The following is a 7,500-nucleotide window of genomic DNA, read 5'->3' as shown; positions in this document are numbered from 1 at the left end:
GCCTGCTACTGATTCTACTGGTCTCTTTTGCCCAACAATTAAGTAATGGGGATGTAAACACACCAACACTGGTTGTCAAGCGGTGGTGGGGAATAAACATAGACACAAACACACACACATCTACATTGGCGCAGGAGTGGCTGTGTGGTAAGTAGCTTGCTTCCCAACCACATGGTTCCGGGTTCAGTCCCACTGTGTTGCACCTTGAGCAAATGTCTACTACTATAGCCTCAGGCCGACCAAAACCCAGAGACATATATATATACATATACAAAAACTCACCTGTGAGCTTTTTGCTAAGACTGTTAACAGATACTATATATATTTTGTAAAATTTTGTTTTATAAAAGTATATATTTAATAATATATATATATATATATATATATATATATATATATATATATATAAGTTCAAAAAGGAAAAAAAACAAAAAACAACAACAAAAAACAACAACGTGAGGACATGATACAGATTGTGTTACTAGACGCTTGGGAAAGGAAAGAAAGAGAATTTGATGTTTCGAGTGGAGCTCTTCGTCGGAAACAAGGAAAGTCCAAAGAAAGGAAAAACGGAGGAAGAAAAAATCGCCACCGATATCCACAAGGTTACATATATACATACATATATATATATATATATATATATATATATATATATATATATGTATATATGATGATATATATATATATGTATATATATATGTATGTATGTATGTATGTATGTATGTATTTGTGTGTCTGTGTGTGTGTATGTGTCCCCATACCACCATTACTTGACAACCAATGTTGGTGTGTTTACGTCCTCGTAACTTAGCAGTTCAGCAAAAGAGACTGATAGGATAAGTACTAGGCTTACAAAGAATAAGTCTTGGGGTCGATTTGTTTGACTAAAGGTGGTGCTCCAGCATGACTACTGTCAAATGACTGAAACAAGTAAAAGAAAAAATATATATATATATATCACAGGCTTCGTTCAGTTTTCATCTACCAAATCCACCCAGAAGGTTTTGGTTGGCCCAGAGGCTACAATAGAAGACACTTGCTCAAGGTGCCATGCAGTGGGACTGAACCTGGTACCATGTGGTTGGGAAGTAGACTTCTTACTACACAGCCATGGCTTTACCTAAATGTACATCCAATAAATCAATGGATCAATGTTCAATGAACAGAACGGTCAAGCTGACCAAAGCCTCTTCAGTAAATTCAGTTGATGGAAAATGAAAGAAATTTGTCGTACATATACCATCATCCTTATCATCATTTAACGCTTGCTTTCCATGTTGGCATGGGTTCGACAGTTTGACACAGAGCTGGCCACTTAAAAGCTGGTCAACCTGGGAGCTGGCTACCTGGGAATATGTATGTATGTCATTATTCAGTTTATTTCAAAATTTCTTGCCAATAAAGACCCAGTTTCTAACCTAGATCCAAGGCTCCTTCTTTATAATTTCAACATCAACAACAGAAGGAAAACAGAGAGATCACAAATCTCTTCAGGGAGATTTCTCTACTCAATATGTGGAAAAGATGTAGGTAGAAACTCCATAACATGTACTCAGTGCAAGCTATGGACACATAAGAGGTGCAGCAATATCAGAAGTTTAACAAAGGAAGCAGTTTTTGTGTGTGGCAGGTGTACAGGTGTACAAGAATTGTACAGAAAATAGACTTTATCAAACGCCAGGGGTGATACTTAAAAGTAGTTGATAGCTTCCATTATCTAGGTGACCAAGTCAGCAGTGAAGGTGGGGGATGCTCTGAGAGCATAGTTGCTAGAATAAGAATAGGTTGGGTAAAGCTCAGAGAGCTTTTACCCATGTTGGTAACAAAGAACCTCTCCCTCGGAGTGTTCTACACATCAGTGAAAGATAGTCTGTGATTGCAGAGGACATGTGAAGGCTTGAAAGAAATGAAGCTGGTATGTTCCACTGGATGTGCAATGTCAGTGTACACATATGACAGAATGTAAGCATCTTGAGAGAAAAATTGGGCAAAAGGGTTAGTGCTGTTTTCATTCTCAAAATACAGATGACTGCTTTATATCTATATATTCTTATGTGTATACATACATAATACATACATACATACATATATACATACATATATACATACACTGGTATACACCCTACCTGATGGATGTCCTGAATATTTTGTATAAAAGTATACTCCTACTACTACTACTACTACTACTACTACTCGTGTACACAAGTGATACCCTCAGGGTGGAGCCAGTTTCATTTCATTTATAATAAAATACTTCTGTAACAGAATATCTTAATTTACTTTGACCAAATAATTATTAAATTTCTGGCCAGTCATCGTCATTGTCGTCATCAGTGTCAACACCACCACCACCACCACCACCACCATCACCGTCATTGTCATCAACACCATCGTACGAGGGGCAACTTAGAAAGTATACTTTTGTAATATCAGGAAATATGGCCTACATACAATAGTGATAACTTTTATCAAATTTCACGGTGCTTATACAAAATAATGACATTTTCATATATCATGTACAGGATAATAAGTGAAAAGGGAAATGAGGAAGGCTTCTAACGATGCAAAGATGAAACACAGGTGCTTTTTATGTGGCACCAGCATTCTGCTATAGAATTCTCTACCAACTCAATTATGTCCATTCCTCTGATAAAAACAGGGACCTTTTTCCCTTTTCATCATCATCATCATCATCATCAGTAGCAGCTGTTTAATGGCTGTTTTCCATGCTGGCATAGGTTAGACGGTCGGTTTGACTGAGGTCTGCAAAGCCAGCAGATGCACCAGGCTCCAATCCGATCTGGCAATGTTTCTGAAGCTGGATGCCGATTCCTAACGCCAACAACTCCCAGAGTGTAGTGGGTGTCTTTTACATGCCACTGGCACAGGAGCCAGTTAGGCAAGCCTGGCATCGATCATGTTCGGATAGTGCATTTTATGTGCCACCAGCACAAGAGCCAGTCAGGGAGTACTGTCATTGGCCACGTTCAGATGGTGCTTTTTACATGCCACCGGCATGGGAGCCAGTCAGGTGGCCTTGGCATTGATCACGTTCACATACTACTTTTTATGTGCCACCTACTTACTAAAACTTTAACCTTTGCTATGTTTACTTTGGGGCCTCTCAACTTTAGGCTTTGTTCCCTTGTCTGGGATTTCTTTCCCCTCTTTTACTTCTTATCGATTTTCAGTCTTTTTGTGTTCTGTTCTGTCGACATGGATTTCTGGTTTTTCTGTCTTCCTTTACTTGACCTGTTGCTGCTTTCTGTCACACCTATTACCATTTTCTAATAAGCTGTAGAACACCTGGGGCACTGCATATATACTACTACTACTACTGCTGCCACCACCGCCACCACCTCTACTACTACTACTACTGCTAAGGCTGTGAGCTGGCAGAACTGTTTGCACACCAGGGAACAATGCTTAGCAGCATTTCATCCGTCTTTACATTTTGAGTTCAAATTTTGGCAAGGTTCACTTTGCCTTTCATCCTTTTGGCGGGTGAGGGGAGGTCAATAAATTATGTACCAGTACTGGGGTTGATGTAACCTATTTACCCCCTCCCCCGAAATTGCTGGCCTTGTGCCAAAATTTGAAACCATTACTATTATTATTATTATTATTATTATTAATAACTATTTTTATTTATTATTAATAATAATAATGATATCATTATATAATAATAATAATAATATTATTATTATTATCAACAATTACCCATGTCAGTTTTTGGCTGTCAAGACAGCACATCTTTCAAAAAATTCCATGCTTCTTGAAATTCACCAACTCTGCACCTGACATGCCTATTCCACCATTTCCTCTTGTGTCTCATTTACTGTTTACTTTTTCTGACATTTTTCTGTTTTATTCTGTGTACGATGCATGGACTCCTAGCTTTCATTGCTATCTTTTCTTAATTTATTGCTGTGTTCTGTCACCTCTTTTTTACACTTTGCCAACATGCTGTAGTACACCTGAGCACTGCATACAATAAGCTCATAGTTATTATTATCATTATTATTATTATTATTATTATTGTTCAGTAGTTTTATTTTTCTAACGTGCTTTCACTTCACTACCGAGCGCAGCTCTGTGTGCTTTGGGTATGTGCTGTGGTTTGCTGTGATGCTCGTATGGTTACTATATTGAAAGTGTTTTGCGTAGGATGTGTGCAGTACCCAGTAGTGCAATTTTCTGTATGTTATATATATTTGTAAGTCCTGGTGTTTTTGTTATGTATTTGTCTGAATGTTCTTTTATTATACCTAAGGCACCTACTATGATAGGAATTGTTTCTGTTTTTAGATTCCACATTCGAGTTACCTCTATTTCCAGGTCTTTGTATTTTGAAAGTTTTTCCATTTCTTTTAGGGAAACGTTGTCATCTGCTGGTATTGATACATCAATTAGAAAGCATTTTTTTAATTATTATTATTAAGGCAGCGAGCTAGCAGAAACATTAGCAAACCAGGCGAAATGCGTAGCAGTATTTCATTTGTCTTTACATTCTGAGTTCAAATTCCGCCAAGGTTGACTTTGCCTTTTCATCCTTTCGGGGTCAATAAATTAAGTTGCAGTTACATACTGAGGTCGATCTAATTGACTGGCCCCCTCCCCCAAAATTCCAGGCTTTGTGCCTAGAGTAGAGACGATTATTACTAGGTGGCAAGCTGGCAGAAACGTTAGCACGCTGGGCGAAATGCTTCGTGATATTTTGTCTGTCTTTACGTTCTGAGTTCAAATTCAGCTGAGGTCGACTTTGCCTTTTATCCTTTTGGGGTCAATTAAATAAGTACCAGTTAGGCACTGGGTTCGATGTAATTGACTTAATCCTATCCCTTTAGCTGCCCATGTTGCAAAAATTTGAAATCATTATTATTATTATTATTATTATTATTATTATTATTATTATTATTATTATTTTCAACAGGATTTGAATGCGGAATATAGAGAGAAAAAAAGCTAAATGCTGCAAGGAATTTACAGCAACATTCTATCAATTCACAGAAACCCTCATTCAAAATAAATGAAGAAATAAAAGAAATAAGATAGATATATTTTTACCAATTTTTTTTTATTCCACCTCAATCAGGCATTGTTCAAGAGCTATAATCTTGTTAAAGGATGTCAGTGTAAATTTTGTTGAATGGTTTTGGTTAGAAACATAGAATTGAAAGCTTTGATTCTTCAAGAAAAAATAGAAAATAAAGAATGATGATTAATATGAGCTTTTAGCTGCCAAAATTTGATTGAAATTAGTTCTGCTGCCAAAACAGCATCTGTACATGATAACACAGAACATCATTGACATATATAGACACATAAATGAATATAAAGGTATAGAGTTAAAATAGCGAAAGATAATTTTATTCTAAATTAAAATAACAAGAATTCATAGAGGCATTGAAGAATTTGAAGAAATTGATATCTAAAATTCTTGCTATGCAAATATATCTTGATAAAGCAGTGGTATTTATTTTTTTAGAGTTGTTATGTAAGTATATATTTCCATGTAAGCAATGGTCTTCTTTTTGGCTTCTATTTTCAATATTTGTTGTGCTGTGCTGTTGGCACTCCGTTGCTTACGACGACGAGGGTTCCAGTTGATCCCATCAACGGAACAGCCTGCTCGTGAAATTAACGTGCAAGTGGCTGAGCATTCCACAGACACATGTACCCTTAACGTAGTTCTCGGAGATATTCAGCGTGACACAGTGTGACAAGGCTGGCCCTTTGAAATACAGGTACAAGAGAAACAGGAAGAAAGAGTGAGAGAAAGTTGTGGTGAAAGAGTACAAAAGGGTTCGCCACCATCCCCTGCCGGAGCCTCATGGAGCTTCGGTGTTTTCGCTCAATAAACACTCACAACGCCCGGTCTGGGAATCGCAACCGCGATCCTGCTGCCCTAACCAATGGGCCATTGCGCCTCCACTTTCAATATTTAAGCAAAGGAGAAAGAAAGGCGATGTCCATAGAATTTGTAGGTCTTCCCAGACTGGTGATTGTTGTTCTGTTTGACTTGAACTTCTGTAGGTTGGTACCTACAGGGAAATCCACCCTGACACCTCATCAACACTGTTTCATCACTCTTTCCAGCTCCATCCTGGTTACTTCCATCCACACTTCTATAATATGAGTAGCCATTGTAGCTCCTTTACAACAAGAAACTTACTTTGTTCTGGCCCCTTCTTTCATACTTTAATCCCTCATTTCCTAACAAAAAGCAGTCTCCCTTTCTACTGTAATTCCACTGTTGAAGGAGATCTCAGTCTTGTGAGCTACATGACAACTTCACTAATGGTAGTGTCATGAAAAACCACCTGCTACATACTCTAAAGCAGTAAAAATTAGGAAGAGCATCCAGTCATAGAAGCCATGCTGAAACTGAGACATTGGAGCACAATGCTGTCGTCAGACCAAGTGGATCTTGTCAAACCATCCAACTCATACCAGCATAGAAGATGGATGTTAAAAAGATAATGATGATAAGGAAGCAACAGAGGGTGGAAGTTGTAGAGGAGGAAAAGGATTAAATGAAGTGTTTACTACAGTGATTGTGGAGTGAAACATTAAAGACAGAAAGAGGACATTCATCACCACCACCTTGCTTGAGAATATATATATATATATATATATATATATATATATATATATATATATATATATATATACATGATTTCGGGTTCAGTCCCACCGCGTGGCACCTTGGGCAAGTATCTTCTGCTATAGCCCCGAGCCGACCGAAGCTTTGTGATTGAATTTGGTAGGTGGAAGTTACTGCCGTGTGTGTATATGTCTGTGTATGTGCTTTTGCCTCTCTCCCAGAGAGAGACAGAGAGAGAGAGAGAGAGAGAGAGAGAGAGAGAGAGAGAGAGAGAGAGAGAGAGGGAGAAAAGGGATATATATATATATATATATATATATAAATGGAGTTAAGCACAGGTGTTATTCAAATTCTTTTACTTCCAACATATGTTTCGAAGACAACATTGGTAATATTCCAAAGGAATGAATGGTGTAAAATTATGTAATATATATATATATATATATATATATATATATATATATATGTATATATGTATGTATGTATGTATGTATATGGTTTACTGTTTAGTTAAAATAAGCTCAACAAAAAACAAAACAATATACTCCATCCAGTGAGAAATAAATATCATTTAATGCACACAATATAAAGATACAAGCTACTAACAGTTTCTTACTTTGAAGTTGTGGGTCTAGGCAGGTTTTTATAACATGCCTTGTGTCTCTAAACAATCTGCGGGCTCTGAGCACAAGCTCAATTCAGTTTACAAATCAGACCACTAAAACAAGAGAAATCACAAGAAAAACAAGACGTCCATTTAAATAGGTTTGTGTCATGCACGAAACTCTCAGTCCTTGAGTCACTTTATAAATTCTGCCTATTTAAATAACAATATATATATAAATAAAAATATATAGGGAGAGAGAGAGAGAGAGAGAGAGAGAAAATAA

Source organism: Octopus bimaculoides, chromosome 3 (assembly GCF_046866305.1).
Source record: "Octopus bimaculoides isolate indiv1 chromosome 3, ASM4686630v1, whole genome shotgun sequence".
Taxonomy (NCBI): domain Eukaryota; kingdom Metazoa; phylum Mollusca; class Cephalopoda; order Octopoda; family Octopodidae; genus Octopus; species Octopus bimaculoides.
The sequence above is the reverse complement of the archived record's forward strand: the minus strand, read 5'-3'. Positions refer to the sequence as shown.